Source organism: Ursus maritimus, unplaced genomic scaffold (genome assembly GCF_017311325.1).
Source record: "Ursus maritimus isolate PB19 unplaced genomic scaffold, ASM1731132v1 scaffold_3, whole genome shotgun sequence".
NCBI lineage: Eukaryota > Metazoa > Chordata > Mammalia > Carnivora > Ursidae > Ursus > Ursus maritimus.
The window spans coordinates 51432441-51448316 of record NW_024425563.1 but is presented as its reverse complement, the minus strand read 5'-3'; the positions used below and the strand labels follow the sequence as shown (position 1 = coordinate 51448316).

General features: G+C 46.1%; 1 long non-coding RNA gene and 1 pseudogene across 3 annotated transcripts in view; one reads left to right on the top strand and one right to left on the bottom strand.

The window, feature by feature from the left end:
* The first annotated feature begins 302 nt into the window (after positions 1-302).
* Positions 303-2342, top strand: LOC103658873 (annotated as a pseudogene).
* A 4688-nt stretch (positions 2343-7030) lies between these two features.
* LOC103658874 overlaps positions 7031-15876 on the bottom strand; it is a 47063-nt gene continuing 38217 nt past the window's right edge. For 2 of the 3 annotated variants that reach the window (XR_005838567.1, XR_005838568.1), the window contains 4 exons: positions 11172-11403; positions 10461-10562; positions 7568-7755; positions 7031-7052 (listed from right to left, as the gene is read on the bottom strand). This is a non-coding gene — a long non-coding RNA (uncharacterized LOC103658874). The remainder of the gene's footprint in view (positions 7053-7567; positions 7756-10460; positions 10563-11171; positions 11404-15876) is intronic. The other variant, XR_005838569.1, reaches the window with a different exon arrangement.

The window sequence follows — 15876 nt, the reverse complement described above, 5'->3', positions numbered from 1 at the left end:
CTTAGAAACCCAAGTGAAGTATTTATATGAATTAATAGTATTGTCCCAATGTCAATTTACAGTTATGTATAAAGCTATCATTTACAGTTACATATAATGCTATCATTGGGGAAACTGGGTGAAGAGGGAATTCCTGGCACACAGGAACTTTCTGCACAATTTTTGAAACTTTTTGTAGTCTTAAAATATGTCAAAATGATAAGTATTAAGAATATTCCGGAAATACATTCGTTGGGTGACTCCTTTCTGTCTGTGGATGCCGCCAAGTGAGCATTGCTGAAGTCTCCCCTCCCACTGCCATCATGTCTAAGTCAGAGTCTCCCAAAGAGCCTGAACAGCTGCAGAAGCTCTTCATCAAAGGTTTGAGCTTTGAAACAACTGATGAGAGTCCGAGGAGCCATTTTGAGCAATGAGGAACACTTATGGACTGTGTGGTAATGAAAGACCCAAACACCAAGTGTTCCAGAGGCTTCGGGTTTGTCACGGATGCCCCTATGGAGGAAGTGGATGCAGCCGCGAATGCGAGGCCACACAAGGTGGATGGAAGAGTTGTGGAACCAAAGAGGGCTGTCTCAGGAGAAAATTCTCAAAGACATGGTGCCCACTTAACTATGAGAAAGAGTTTTGTTGGTGGCATGAAAGAAGACACTGAAGAACACCACCCAAGAGATTATTTTGAGCAGTATGGGAAAATTGAAGTGATTGAAATCATGACTGACCAAGGCAGTGGCAAGAAGAGAGGTTTGCTTTTGTAACATTTGATGACCATGACTCTGTAGACAAAATTGTCATTCAAAAATACCTGGGTGGCTCAGTCAGTTGAGCATCGGACTCTTGGTTTTGGCTCAGGTCATGATCTCAGGATCTCTGGAGCCTCTACCCTGAGTGTAGAGCCTGCTTAAGATTCTCTGTGTTTCCCTCTGCCCCTCCCTCTCCCCACTCATGCCCTCTCTCCCTCTCTCTCTCTCTCTCTCTCTCTCTCTCTCTCGCGGTCTCACAAAAAAAAAAAAAAATCCCATACTACGAATGGTCACAACTGTGAAGTAAGAAAAGCCCTATTTAAGCAAGAGATAGCTAGTGATTCAACCAACCAAAGAAGTCGAAGTGGTTGTGGAAATTTTGGTAGTGGCTGTGGAGATGGTTTTGGTGGGAATGCTAACTTTGGTCGTGAGAGCACCCTTCAGTGGGCGAGGTGGCTTTCGTGGCAGTCGAGGTGGTGGCAGATACGGTGGCACTGGGGATGGCTATTACGGATTTGGTAATGATGGAAGCACAGCTCTGGAGGCAGTGGGAGCTGTAATGATTTTGGCAATGACAACAATCAAACTTCAAATTTTGGACCCACGAAAGGAGGACATTTTAGAGGCAGAAGCTCTGCCCCTGTGCTGGTGGAGGCTAATACCTTGTCAAACCGTGGAGCCAAGGCAGCTCAGGCCGTTCCCATGGCAGCAGTAACTCTGGCCGTGGCAGTGGGGTTCATGACTGCCAGGAAGCAAAGCTGAGCAGGAGAGGAGGGCCAGAGAAGTGACAGGGAAGCTGCCGGTTACAACAGACTTGTGATGTCAGCCTAGCACAGTGGTGGCACAGCCTCGCTGCAAAGAAGACAGGTTTCAGACAATACTCATGTGTCTGGGCAAAAACCTCGAGGACTGGATTTGTGACTAATTGTCTAACAGGTTATTTTAGTATCTGTTCTGTGGAAAGTGTAAAGCATTCCAACAAAGGATTTTTAGGTAGATTTTTTTTTTTCACCCATGCTGTTGATTGCTAAATGTAAGAGTCTGATCATGACGCTGAATCAATGTGTCTTGAAAAAGAAAAAGAATATTTCATCGTGATCATTCCATATTGGTACATAAATACCTTCCCTTTTTAGAGAGGCATAGTAGCACTTCAATAATTTATTTTACTTGCCCCTAGGAAGGCAAAATATGTCAGATTTCCTTAAAATTACTAAACATTAATAGTGTCCATCTGAGTGTGTGCAGTGTTTGACTCCGTGGTTAAGAGTGATCTATGTACTGAACTATGTAACCATGATAAAGATTCAGCAGGAAAGGCCCAGCCAGGGGATGAGCAGCACCAGCTCTCATCCTAGTCCTGCTGCTCCCTAGTTGTTTGACCTTGAGCAGGTCACTTAATCCTCCAGTCCTGGCTCTCTTATCTGCAACGTTGGGATTACCTGCCATAGTTACCTCCCAATTATCTTGAGGTGAGGTGAGATAATAGATGGAAACTTACTTACTTACTTAAGTGAACCCACTGTGCAAATAAAAGGTTTAGCAAGCATTAGTATTACCTACAGCCTATATGGTAACTCTCTGTGTACAGTCAGAAGTAGGAGTTCTCTTATGGCAGATTCAATCTCAGTTTGTGTGTCAAAGAGAGCTGCATCTGAGCCCACATTATTTCTCATTTAAGACAGAATGACTTTCCAAGCCCTTCTGCTTTCTAATCCAGTCATTAGCGACCAGCAGAAGGTATAACACACAAGAATAACAGGAAGGGACAGAATTCCAGGACAGGAACTGAGTGGGGAACATTCATCTTAAGCCCAGAGGAGAGCTGCAGCAGGTCAACAATGGTGGGAAAGGGCATAATGGAGAAAACCCAGTGCTCAATAGCCATTCAGGGCCTAAGAAGCAACCTGGTTGCCTAGCAATCCCAAATGGTATGCTGGAGTTAGCGTCTTAGAGGGAGAACTTGCTAAGAACTATGCAGGCCCTGAAATTTTACCCTACTTACAAGCTGGCAAGTTGGTCTTCCATGGATGCTGGCAAAAGTCATGAGACCCTTGGGTCAGAGACCAAAGTGCTATTCATTATATATGGCCAAAGAAGTAGCCAGAGCTTGGTGTTGGTTTGCAGGGTTTCCCTGTGCCTCCCCAAACTCCGTATTGATGACACCACAGACCCATCCAGGATGCTTGTACATGCAGAGCACTGTGTTATGCGAGAGGAACACTCAGCTGGGAAATTCACTGTTTCTATATGCACAGAAGCAAGCCTGGTCTTTGTCTGGGAGGAGGCATTACCTCATCCCTCATGGCTGCTTGCTGTGAACATAGGCCTGAATGGCCAAGGTGAAGAACCATCAGAGCCTTGCATTCTCATCACACTCAGAACATGCAGGGATACTCAATGCCTATGGTAGACTGTCTCTCCCAACAGTACTTTGAAAGTAGCAGGGAAACATTGGTCAAGGTTGATTCACAAATGAGGCTGAACTACGTCAGAAGGAAGGAGATTCCAAGAAGTGCGAAAGTGAGGAGCTGGAAAGAGCAGGTGAGTCAAGGGCGGACTTTGGAGCCAAACAGAGATTGAAGATAGGGATGTGGGATTTATGTACGGTAGAAGTATGAGGAAAGAGAAAACCTGTAAGGCAGACAATATGGAAAGATAATGTGGCCAGAAAGCACTCAGATAAAGTGCCCAATCGAGAGAGTAGGACAAGCTGGCAGAGGCAGGCAGGTGGCGCAGAAAGGGCAGGCAGGACGAGGACCAGCACTGTGTGAAATTAGAGTCTGCACACTCACACTCAGACGTCCAGGGACACTTTCCCAGCGCCAGCCCCAGGTCAGGCGAGGAACCCCTCCTGCACACTCCCTGAGTACCCTCTGCCCCTCAGCTGCCAACCTCCCCCCCCCACCGCCCAGGACTGTTACTCGTGGCACGGGACGTGTGTGTGATTCTCCTGCACACCTAGCATCTGCAGCGTCACCTGTCCATGGTTGGCACTCAGCGTATGCGCTTGAAAATAATGAGCTAGTTAGTTGTGAGGTAGTCCATTGCCAGCAGCAGTATGTGGCCCACCGTGTCAGATTCTGTAGAAAAATCCCTGTAGGATGAGGACTAAGAACAAAGCCATTGCTTTTGGAAATCGGCAAGTCATAGGTCATGATTCCAGAAGGCAGATTTGTCTACTTAAAGGTACACAAAGCACAGCTCCAGCAACTGGGTGGGGGGCAGGAAAGGCCAAGGCAATACGCTGTTATTCTCTATGTCCTCTGCCCAACCCTTTGCCGTGTATGTGACTATAGACAGCTAGGTGAGGCATTCACACTGCCTCAAAGAGAAGCAGGATTGTTATAGCTAAAATGAAAAGACATGGAGACAATTTCATCTTTTAAAAAAATTTCCACAAGTGGCCTTATGAATTAAAATTTCAGGGGTGGGGAGGAGGGGGAAAGCAAGGTACACAGCTAACACCAAAGCAATGGCTTCCAGCAGAGAGAAGAGGAGGAAGAGGCCCCGCTTCCCAGAGATTTGGGGGAGCGCATGGGAATAGGAAAAGAGGTCAGAGATGGGGGCCCAGAACCCTGATTTGGAGAGAAGACGGCCTGCTCCAAGGCTCCAAGTTGGGGGAATCATATCAGGAGATCACCATGCTCCCACCTTCTCACCTCAGGGCCTTTGCAGTCACATTCCCTCTGCCTGCTTTCTCATCGCTCAGTCCCTCACTACCTTCAGATCTCCTCAGAAATATCAGCCTCTCATAGCTGACCATCCTATCTAAAATAGGAACTCCTTTTCCCCATCTCTCTCTGTTCCAGTTTCCTGATCTTACTTTCCTAAAGCATACAGTACACACCAGGGGATACATGACCACCAGAATTTCTATGATATTCTTTTCCTAACAAAAATGGTAAGAAAAAGAAACAAAAATGTTAATAGTTCTGCAATATCACTTACAACCTTTTGCTCTCTTCTGAAGAATTTCGTAAGCTTGCTACAGGGTAATGTTTCTACTGTAAGGTAGAAGTTCCCCCTTAAGGACCCCAAATGAAAAAAGAAAAATTGAAATTAGATGTCATTACAGACAATAGCTTGGGTTTTAAAAGAGAAGGTTGGGTCACCTCGTCCTTTTGGAAACAGCAGCCAAGTCATATCCACAGAGCTCGCCCACGGAAGACCCTATGTTTGCCTCTCCTAAGAAAGGGGTCTGATGGAGAGCAGGGATTCTCCACCATCCGGACTTTTGAAACAAAAGTGACCTCAGCAGAGGGCAAAGAATCGGCGTGGTTAACATCTTATTAAATAACCATTACTCTAATTTCTAATGGAAATATTTCACAGTAGCAAGTATGCATAATCCCTCAGGAAAAAAATAACCATTTTTTTAATTGCAGAAAATTTTATGTATCTTTTTCCCAGAGAGAATCCCTCTCTTACTGCCTTTTAAAAAGAACCAATTAATGAATAATATAAAACTCTAGCAAGCAGAAGAGGGGCTCTCTTTACTCCTGGCCACATGAAACGCCAAGCCAACATCTAAAGATCAGCATATGCCCTTGGGAGCACGTAGATGGAGAAGTCACTTTCATCATTCTTTTCTTTGCTGTCGGGTGAGAGCCTTCTGTCAACAGGGGCTTGCAGGATGCCTGTGGTTTTCCCAGCAGAAGAAAACCCACTTACACTTCAATTCCAGCCATTCCAAACTTTCACATGGGAACACATCATTGGTGCCCCAGGACACCACTGAACAGAATCAGGACCCTTAATATTCAGAGGGGTGGAGCCCTAACGCTTCACTTGGGTGGGATCAGACAGTGGTCAAACCCTCCCCTGCAATATGTGGGGCTGACTTCTATGCCTTGTGGACTGATTACAAACTCCTACTTTATTTTTTAAAAGATTTATTTATTTATTTATTTGGGGGTGGGGGAGATGCAGAGGAAAGAGAGTCTTAAGCAAATGCCACACTGAGCGCAGTGTCTGCATGCGGAGCCCCTAGTGGGGATCGATCTCGCGACCCTGAAATTGAGTAAGGGACAAGCAGGGTTAGGTAGGGAGAGATAGATGGGGGCTATGCGATCCGGCTCACAGAAATCCCAAAAATGCGGAGGTGTAAGGAAATCAGTGATAAGGGAACACACCAGACCACCCTGCCCCTAGGTGTCTGGGCGGGGTGGGGAGGGTCTTATTTATGACAGTCTCCTGTACTCAACCGAAAATAACCAGACCCTAAAAAGAAGTAAGCCATTAAAGATATTATCACTAGTCTTGCTTACACAAAGGTGCCGTCAACAAATTAAAAAGATTTAAGTTCCCTAGTTAGCTTTCAATAAAAGACCAACCCTAAAAGCCTTCAGTGGCAACCCTGTCGGGACCCCTCTCACTCTTGAGAGCTTTTCTTCCTGTACTCTTGCTTAATAAAAACTCGAAGGCTTTACTCACTCTCCTTAGTCCACGAGATTCATTCTTGGACTCTGTGAGACAAGAACCTAGCTCTCCCGCTTCAAGATCATGACCTGAGCCCAAACTAGGAGTCTGACGCCCAACTGCGTGCAGCAGCCAGGCGCCCCTACAAACTCCTATTTTAAAAATTACATCCAAGTCATCTTGAGCAAAGTCCGGCTGAGAGGTGTGCCATGCCCTGAGGAAGCAGCAAGAGGAAAGCCAGCAGAAAGCAGACTGAGACGCAATTAAAGGATTCATCACAATTCAAATTCGGTTCAAATTCAAAGAGATTGCTTTGGATTCTGAGCCTCTTATCAGAAATGAAGCTCATTTCCATAAGCAGCACCCCTTGCCAATAATGGGGTGACCTGGGGCATGTTTGGAACAAGAGCAGCCACTGGGATGTTCTGAAGGCACAGTGGTAGATGCCACAGAGCCCTGGGGAGAGCTCGCTCGGCCAGGACCGAGTCTCTCTCCAGCCAGACACAGAAGACCAGGAACTGGCAAGAGACCATCGCAGGAGGAAAGAAGGCATGGGTTTGAACATGGCTGCTGACAGGTAGTGAGAGCTGCTCGTTGTCGTCTGCCTTCCTCACCAATACACAGGCGCAGATGCGCACAGGCGAAACATGACATTCTAAGCACCCGGCCCCCACTCCCCTCGCAGTAGGAGAGAACAGTGTTCACGCTCTGTGAGGAAATGTTAGGAGTTCGTTCGACAGTGAGGTAGTCAGGACCAGGGTCTCCAACAAGAAAATATGGAGTCAGAACAGCTAAGATAAAACAGCACTTACATCCTGTTTTGCAGCTTAGACAGGACCACACTAGTATTCCGTTTTACAGCCTTTGCAGAAATGACTTCTGCAAAATGTCCTAAAATAAGACAACCACAAAGCATCTGTCACTATCACGGGCAAGGGACAGTTAAGACATAAGCCCCCAGATATCAGCCAAAAAAGACCATCAGCAGATTAGCCCAAGAGGTAGACAGATACGTGACCAAAGCCCTGATTGGCACGACTCAGCCCACTCTGATTGCTTAAGATAGTTCTGCAAAGGAGAGCATAAAAACCCCTAAACTTAGACACTCCAACTGTGGCCCTCTCGGGTCCCCTCCCTCTCCGGGAGCTTCGCACTATTACTCAATAAACTTGGCTTTGCTGCCCACCACTCTTCGTCTGGTCTACCTCTTCATTGTCCCAAACAGCGTGACCAACAACAGTGGGCAGTAAAGGCTGAGAAATCCTGCAACAGAAAGAGTAGGACTCCTGAGTATCAGGGGGTGGGACTTCCCCAGATCCCAGGCTGCCCACCAGGGGTCAGGAAGCCCCGGGGAAGGGTAATTTGGAGATAGGAAAATTCATTAACCACTAAGATCTAGTTCTCACCTTCCTAGGAGAGCACTAAACAGGAGGAGATAATCTTGAGGGTGACATATATCGTACCAGGGGGAGTTTCATAGGGTGGTAATGTTTTGGGGAATATATTGTGTTTTTCTCTTTTTTGTTTCTTGATACTTTCGTTTATTCCTTCATCCCACAAATGGTGATGAGGTGCCTCTTCGTTGCACAGGGATCTGGAGATAGAACAATAAAAAAGACAGGCAAAGCTTCTGCCTTCCTGAACTTTACATCCTAGTAGGAAAGGCAGTTGGTAAAACAGCAGCAAATACTTCCATGGTGCTTTCTGTGTGTCAGGCCCTCCGGTTAGGAACTTATGTGTTTCTCACAACCTATATGGTAGCCACTTTTATCCTCCCTATTTTACAAATAAGGAGAGCGAGGCATAGGGGGACTGAGTAACTTGCCAGGTGTGCACAACTAATAGTAGCAGAACAAGGATTTGAACACAGGAAGGTAGGTTTTAGAGTCCATGATCTTAATCGATATAGATTGGTACACATATAGGTCTGGGCCCGGAGGTGGGGATAGAGACACAGACAGAACTAGAGAAGGATGTAACTGTCCACATCCCCAGGGGACAGGAGACCCCTAAGTAAATAATCTTGAAAGGGACTTGAAGTTTTAGTAGAGAAAGCCAGGCAAGAGACAGGTAGATGGATGCATAAGTAAGTGCGATGAAGAAAGCAATGTGGCGGCCGTGGGGGTAGACAGGCTGGCCAGGGCAGGTTCCCAAGGCCTGCCCAAAACAAGAGCAAGTGTGTGCCGTGAGCTGCCAGGCCCCAGGTTTCAGCCGCAAACCCCGGAGAAGAGCCAGACCGGAACAGTCATATCGCAGTGGTCACTGTCTGAGGACAGTCCCCACTGCAGCAAAGACCAGCTGGAACACGAATGATCAGGGTTACCCTGTCTCCCCTCCAGTGCCCTATGCACCTCTCTCATACCCTCACCAGATGCCATGGAGAAGGGAAGGAAGGGAGCAGGAACCTGAAAGACTGGGCCCTTTACAAAAATAGACCAAACGCTTACCTCAAAGGCCTGTTTAAATTATTGAACCTGAATAAATTTACCGGGCTCACTAAACATAAAGCCCTCTGGGCACCTCAGGCCCTATCTAGCAGAATGCAGATACAACATTTGGGATCTCACTGCCTGCCATAAAGACTACATCTGGTGAGGAGAGAAGAGAGGACACAGGGTGATGGATCTCAAGAGAAGCTGAACAGACCCCGTCACTTCCCCTCAAGGTGGTACAGTTCTGGTTGCACGGATGGTTAGTCACATCGAGGGTGAGGAATGAAAAACATGTATTAGGGGCATCTCTGGAGAGAACAAAAGGATTATTCATTGTTTCAGTATCATTTTTTTAAAGCTTGAAGCATGATTTAGGAGAAGCCATTTGCAGGATTGCTGCATTCAATTACCCAGCACAAACTTGGATGAGCCTGGCAGCTATTTCCAGGCTTCCGAATGTGGGTCATAAACACACGTTCATCAAAAAGGACAATGCAATCAAGCGGCTTCACATGTTTATCATCATTTCTGGGAAAGGCATTTATTAGCAACTGCCTGTACGAGGTTCATGCAGCTTGGGTTTTATATACAGAAATTAAGCAGTCACAATCCCTACCCTCTCGAAATGTAAGCTTGGCAATGCTGATTTGAACAATCACATAAAAATACAACTAAGCAAAACTCATCTGCAATTATTTTCTGTCCCACATGCTCATGTTCCGTGGCTCTTTCTCACTGTCCACTCAGAGCTTCTGTACCTGCTGTTCTCACTACCCTAGAACTCCATCTGGATTAAAGTAGGAACATGGAACATGGGGTTGGGGATATATTCTTTAGGTCTGAAAATTGGGAAAATTGCTTTTCTTGTGCAAAAGGAAGAGGCTCACACTTGAATACCTACACAATTTCCATTACTCTGCCACCTCTTTTCTGCAAAAGCACCCCACTTTTGTTCAGGGTGGTAATATATCCAGTTGTTGTTGTTGTTGCTGTTTTAATGCACTTGCTACTATCATTTGCAGCTAGAGGAGGGCATGTAGCACATTTCTGGCCAATGAGATATAAGTGGAAATCGCTAAATAAGGCGTCTGGGAAAGTGCTTTTTAAAAAAGCTACTTTGTGGCCATTTGCCTTTGCCCTCTGCCCTTTCAGTCATCTTGCCTGGAATGTGGATGAAATGCTGGATGTGCAGGAGCCATCTTGTGACCACGAGGAGTCATCCAGAAGGGCTAAAGCCACAGACTAAGGATGGCTAAACACAAAGAAAGAAACTGGGTCCCCCACCAGTTCTGAATTGTTATGTGAGGAAAATAAGATTGCCATTAAGTTGAGCCCTAGTATATTTATTTCGTGTATGTAACCATGTACAATCCCTGATTGATTCTAAGAATTATGCAGGTGAGGCTGTATAAGTTAGGTGGCCATTGTGACTAGAGCTCACTTTTTGATAGTATTTTCTTCCTTTTTTGAGCACTGGCAGTTGTTTGGGGAATTTGAAGCAATGTTAGCACGGGCAGAGTTTGCTCCAGTTCAATCTTGAGCATTGAACAACCATCTCGTGAGGGTCTAAGATGTGCCCCACACAGTGCTGGGTGCTGGTGGGCACAAGTCTCTGCATTTACAGCACTGAGACTCTATCCAGCGGAGAGGAACAATAAACAAACAAACAAGAAAAGGAGGCTAACGTACTGTAAAGAACAAACAGTAAGGAGGATAGGCATGCTGGGTGGGAGAAGGGACACTGACACTTCATGCAGGGTGGTCAGAAAAGGCCTCCCTTCTAGGATGGTGCAGTCATTGGCGAGGACCACCATAACCAACTACCCACAGATTGCAGAACTTCAACAACAGAAATGTATTTTCTCACAGTTCTGGAGGGTCCAAGTCCAAGATCAAAGAGCCATCAGGGTTAATTTCCATTAAGGCTATAGACAGTATCTTCTTGCTGTGTCCTCACATGGCCTTGCCTCTGTTCATGTGGACATAAAGAGAGAGAGTGAGAGAGTGAGAGAGAGAGAGACCTGGTGACTTTTTCTCTTCGTATAAGGACACTAGTCCTGTTGGATTAGGACCTCATCCTCATGACTTCATTTAACTTAATTATCTCCCAAAAGGCCCTATCTGCAAATACAGTCACACTGGGGATTTGAGCTTCAACATGATTTTAGGGGAACACAATTCTGCTATAACAAGCAGCTTATGACAGTTGAGATCTGAGGACTGAGCCCTGGAGAACTCTCCAGAGTTAAGGTGGACAAATGAAAAGGATCCAGTAACAGAGCCTGAGAAGAAGCATCCATGAGGTTGGGAAAAACAAACAAAAACAAAGTGTGGTGACCTGGAAGCCAAATGAGAAGTATTTCTAGAAGAGGGTGCTCACACTTGCCACTGACAAGACAACTAAGGTCAAGACTAAATGCACTGTGGCCCTTGCAAAGAGTTGCTTCCATGGAGTGATGGATTGGTGTACTAGTTATCTAGTGCTGCATAACAGATTGCCACAAGCTACAGCAGTGTAAAGCAGTATGCCTGTGTTCTCTTACAGCACACGTGGGCCAGGAGTCTGGGTGTAGCTTACCGGGTGCCTCTGGCTCACGGTCTCCCACAGGACTGCCATCAAGATGTTGGCTAGGGCTGGAGTCTTTTTGAGGTTTAATATAGGAGGATTCACTTTCAAGCTTGCTCATGGGGCTGCTGGCAGGCTCAGATCCTTGTTGGCTATTAGCTTGAGACATCTATTCCTTGCCAAGCGGGTCTCTCCATTAAAGCAACTCACAACATGGCAGCCTGCTTCCCCTCGAGCAAGGAATCTAAGAGAGCAAAGGCAAGAAACAGCAGCCCAAGATGGTAGCTTCAGTCTCTTATAGCATAATCTCTGAATGACATCCCATCATTTTTTTAAAAGACCTTATTTTTCAGAGCAATTTAAGGTTCACAGAAAAATTGAGCAGGAAGTAGAGAGTATCTGCACTACACTACCAACATTCTCTGCCAGTGCAGAATACTTGTTACAAAGATGAACCAACCTCAGTCCATAGGATTCACTCTGTGCTGTAACTTTTATGGGCTCTGAAAACTATGCAATAACATGTATCCAGCCTTATAATATCATACAGAATAGTTTCATTGCCCTAAGAATCGCCTGTGCTCCACCTATTCATCCTCTCTCCCCCAAACCTCTGGCAACCATTGATCTTTTCACTGCTTCCATAGTTTTGCCTTTCCCAAGATGTCATATAGTTGGGATTATACAATAAGTAGACTTTTCAGATTGGCTTCTTTCACTTAATAATATGCATTTAAGTTTCATCTGTGTCTTCTTATGGCCTGATAGCTAATTTTTCTTAGTGCAGAATAATATTCCATTGTCTAGATGCACCACAATTTATTCATCCATTCGTCTGTTGAAAGACATCTTGGTTGCTTCCAGGCTTTGGCAATTATGAGTAAAGTTCTGATAAACATCAGTGTACAGGTTTTTTGTAGACATAAGCTTTCAACTCCCTTGGGAAAATACCAAAGATCATGATTGTATCATGTGGTAAGAGTATGTTCAGTTTTGTAAGGAACTGCCAAACTGTTTTCCAAAATGGCCTACCATTTTGCATTCCCACCAGTAGTGAGTGAGAGGTCCTGATGTTCTACATCCTCACCAACATTTGGTATTGTCACTATCTGGAACTTAGCCATTCCAGTAGATACATAATGGCATCTCATTGTTTTAATTTGCAATTCCCTAATGACATATGATATGGAGCATCTTTCCACATGCCAACCCCTAACTTATGCTATATTCTATTCATTGGAAGAATTCACTAGGTCCAGCCCACACTGAAGGGGAGGGGACTACACAAGGGCAGGGATAGCAGGAGATAGGGCCCTGGGGACCATTTCAAGGGGCTGACCAGCATAATTAGACTGAGAAATGAATGGAGGAGAGGAATTAAAGACAAATAGAGACAACACTTGGAGTTTTGCTATAAAGAGAAGTAAAGAACTGAGAGGTTAGTTGTAGAAGTACGTTAAAGATGTTTTCATTTTCTTTGTTTTACAACAAGAGGTTAGTTGTAGAAGTACGTTAAAGATGTTTTCATTTTCTTTGTTTTACAACAAACCAGATCATTCTTACCAATTAAGGTGATACATTAGATATATTGATACATAACCAAATAAAATTCTATTTTATACCTTTATTCATATATTTCCTAAAAGTATGGTGAACAATGATGAAGTTTGTAAATAAGAAACCTGAAAGGGGATTTTTTTTTAAAGATTTTATTTATTTATTTATTTATTTATTTATTTATTTATTTGACACAGAAAGAGAGAGCTCATGAGTGCACAAGCAGGGGGAACAGCAGAGGGAGAGGAAGAAGCAGACTCCCCACTGAGCAGAGAGCCCAACGTGGGGTTCAATCCCAGGACTCTGGGATCATGACCTGAGCTGAAGGCAGGCCCTTAACCAACTGAGCCACCCAGGCACCCCGAAAGGGGATTTTTTTAAATAGTCTGTTTTGTACCCAATGGGGATCAGAAAGCAGCACATTCATATCCCAGTGCTCCCAGGACACTTACAAGTACACCTTCTAATTGCCAAAATCAGCCACACAAGTTTATTTAGGCAGATGAAACCAATAGCCTTTAGTGTGGGCAGACATTCTCACTTGGCTTGAAAACAAGCCTACAGCTGCTTGGAAAAGGCAGGCTGCTGGGCACAGACCTGCTTGTGGCAAATGGCCCAACAACCAATTAAACTGTTCCTGGACTGGAGTGATCATTTAAATCATGAATAATGCCTGCAGTTCCTTTATCTTCTGACTCTCCACTACAACAACACAATAAAATATGCACTCAACACAGAGACAAAAGCAAATAAATGGGCCAATTAATTTGTGAAAGCAAATGCCCTAGAACTGTGTCTGATGTCAGTTCATTGAGAACAAGTAAGTCTTAGGATCTCCTGGGTATAGGGATCCAGCAACTGCAGGGTTTGAGGAAGGTGATAAATAATGTGCTTTCTCCCCCTTCCATATACAGATCCAACGCAGAGACAAAACACAGAATGGAAATTGAAGTGTTGGCTTCACTACTGATAAGATTGCATCCTCGGAGTTCAGTCTGTTTTACTTCCATCCCAGTCTAGACCTTGAGTCCCCATTGCCTTACAATGATCCTGGGCAGTGAGGGAAGAAAAAGATGAATCCTCAGTTTATAGCCTTCTGGTGGATTTGCTTTTCTTAGAGGAAGATGAGCCACTGGATGTTACCCACCATGATGTACTTGGGGGCCAAAAATTTTAAATGAGTACAGTTACTGAGAAATCTGATATTTATTTAGGACTAAAAGCAGAAAAGCACAGAGGTAAAGGTAATGACACTTAAAATGTACCCAACTGACTGTGTACTGAACCAAGAAAAACCTCAATGACTCAATGACAAAATTCCAAAATTCATGTTTGCATTGGATCTTATTGGAATTCCTTCCTCTTCTGGAAGGGAATGAGGAAATGGTGGACGGAGGCTTGGGGCATTATCCAACAGAAGTTTCTCCACAGAGAAACATGGCAGGGGGAGGGTAAGGTTCCCCACTAGCAGCAGCAAAACTAGCCAGAGAAATGCCCAACACTTCCCGAGGCCCCAAGATGCCTTCTCTACAAGTGTATGTGAAAGGCAGGCCAAATACAGGCCAAGAGAGGAAATTCAGCAGGTTTTATCAAGTCCTTAACAGCGCACCAAGCCCTAGGCCATGTACTGGGAAGGCAGGGAAAAAATCACACTCAAGGTGACCCAGGAAAGTTAAAGCCTAGGATAAGGCCTCATCATTGCCACGACTATGAGCCTTCAAGAGTTTGATAGCATGAATATTCAGCTACATTGGGGGATAACCAGTGAGTATCTTTTCCTGGAGTCATTTCGCCCTTACCCAAACATATTCCAGGCACTATGCTGAGTTTTGGGAACCTAGCAGAGAAGAAAAGAGAGTCCTCGTGGAGCTTATATTCCACCATCATGACAACTCTGCTTTTGGAGAACACCCTAAGGCTGGTTCTACTCCACCAGAGAAAATTCTAGCTGATCTCTAAGGTGTCTTCTACTCTAGAATTCCTCTTTAATTCTCTTGGCCTCTGATTTTTACCTCTCCAATATATATTTGATGTGCAGTCACCTTCCTGCTGGTAATGCTAGACTCTCAGTAGGTACCCCTCCTCCAAGGAGCCTTCCCTGACCCCTTAGCAGGCTGGGCTCAGTGGTTCGTGCTGTGCCCTTGGCACACCATGTGGGCTTCTATCAGCCAGTGAATGTCATTTTATGTTCCTTGAGGGCAGGTGCAGTTTCTCATTCCACTTTCTGCCCCCACTACCAATCACATTGCCTGGCACAGTCAGCACTCAGAAGATACTTGTGTTAAACAGTCCCTCCAACCAAAATAATCTCAAGTGTCCCAGTTTCTCGAAGCCCCAAATCTCAAAATTCCAAAAGCAGATTAAGGACAAGGCTGGGGGTGCGGGTCCCGTGCAGCCGTGCTTTGAAGACTTACAGACCACCCTGAGGGAAGGCATGGAATATGGTGGGGGGGGATACCTACGTAACATTATCTGATGCCTGGAGCTTCATCTAACCCGCAGCGAGGTACACGCACACCACGCCCAGAAAGGAGTTCGGGCAGGTGTGCCCTCGACTCCACAGGCTCCGAGGCCCGGGCTGGGGGACGTGGGCTGCCGGCAGGGGGCGTGCGAGAGCTAACGGGCGCCCCTGGCGGGGCGGGTACAGGGCCGGGAGGGGCGTTCGGGTAACTTTTTGGTTGGTTGCCTCAGGGTGCCCGACCGCCCAGGCCCCTTTTAAACTTAGTCTCTCCGGCGCCCTCCCTTTTCCACCGCGGTGCCTGACTCGGTAAGTGTCTTCCGACCGGCTCGACGTCGGAACAGGCCACGTGGGCGTCTCTGGTGGCACTGACTAGACGCGCCCCTCCTCGCCCCCGTGCCCGACCCGTCCGTGATCCCGGTTCGGCCTCAGCTCGGCGCCCCCTCGGAAGAGGCCCCCCGATCCCAGGGAAGAAGCCCCCCGGGGGGCACCCATAAGGGCTTCTCCTAGGTGGGTGCGTCCTCGTGGAACCGGGGACCCTTAGTCCCCGGGAAGCACCCTTGTGGCGCCTAAACATCCCCACCTCCCCGCACCTCTCGTGCCAGTGGCCCCGACGTTCAAGGGCTCCAGGCCACAGGGAGCTTCAACCTCCTATTTCAACGAAAAGAGAACTTTTCGATAACGCAGCTGGTGGGCGGCCCC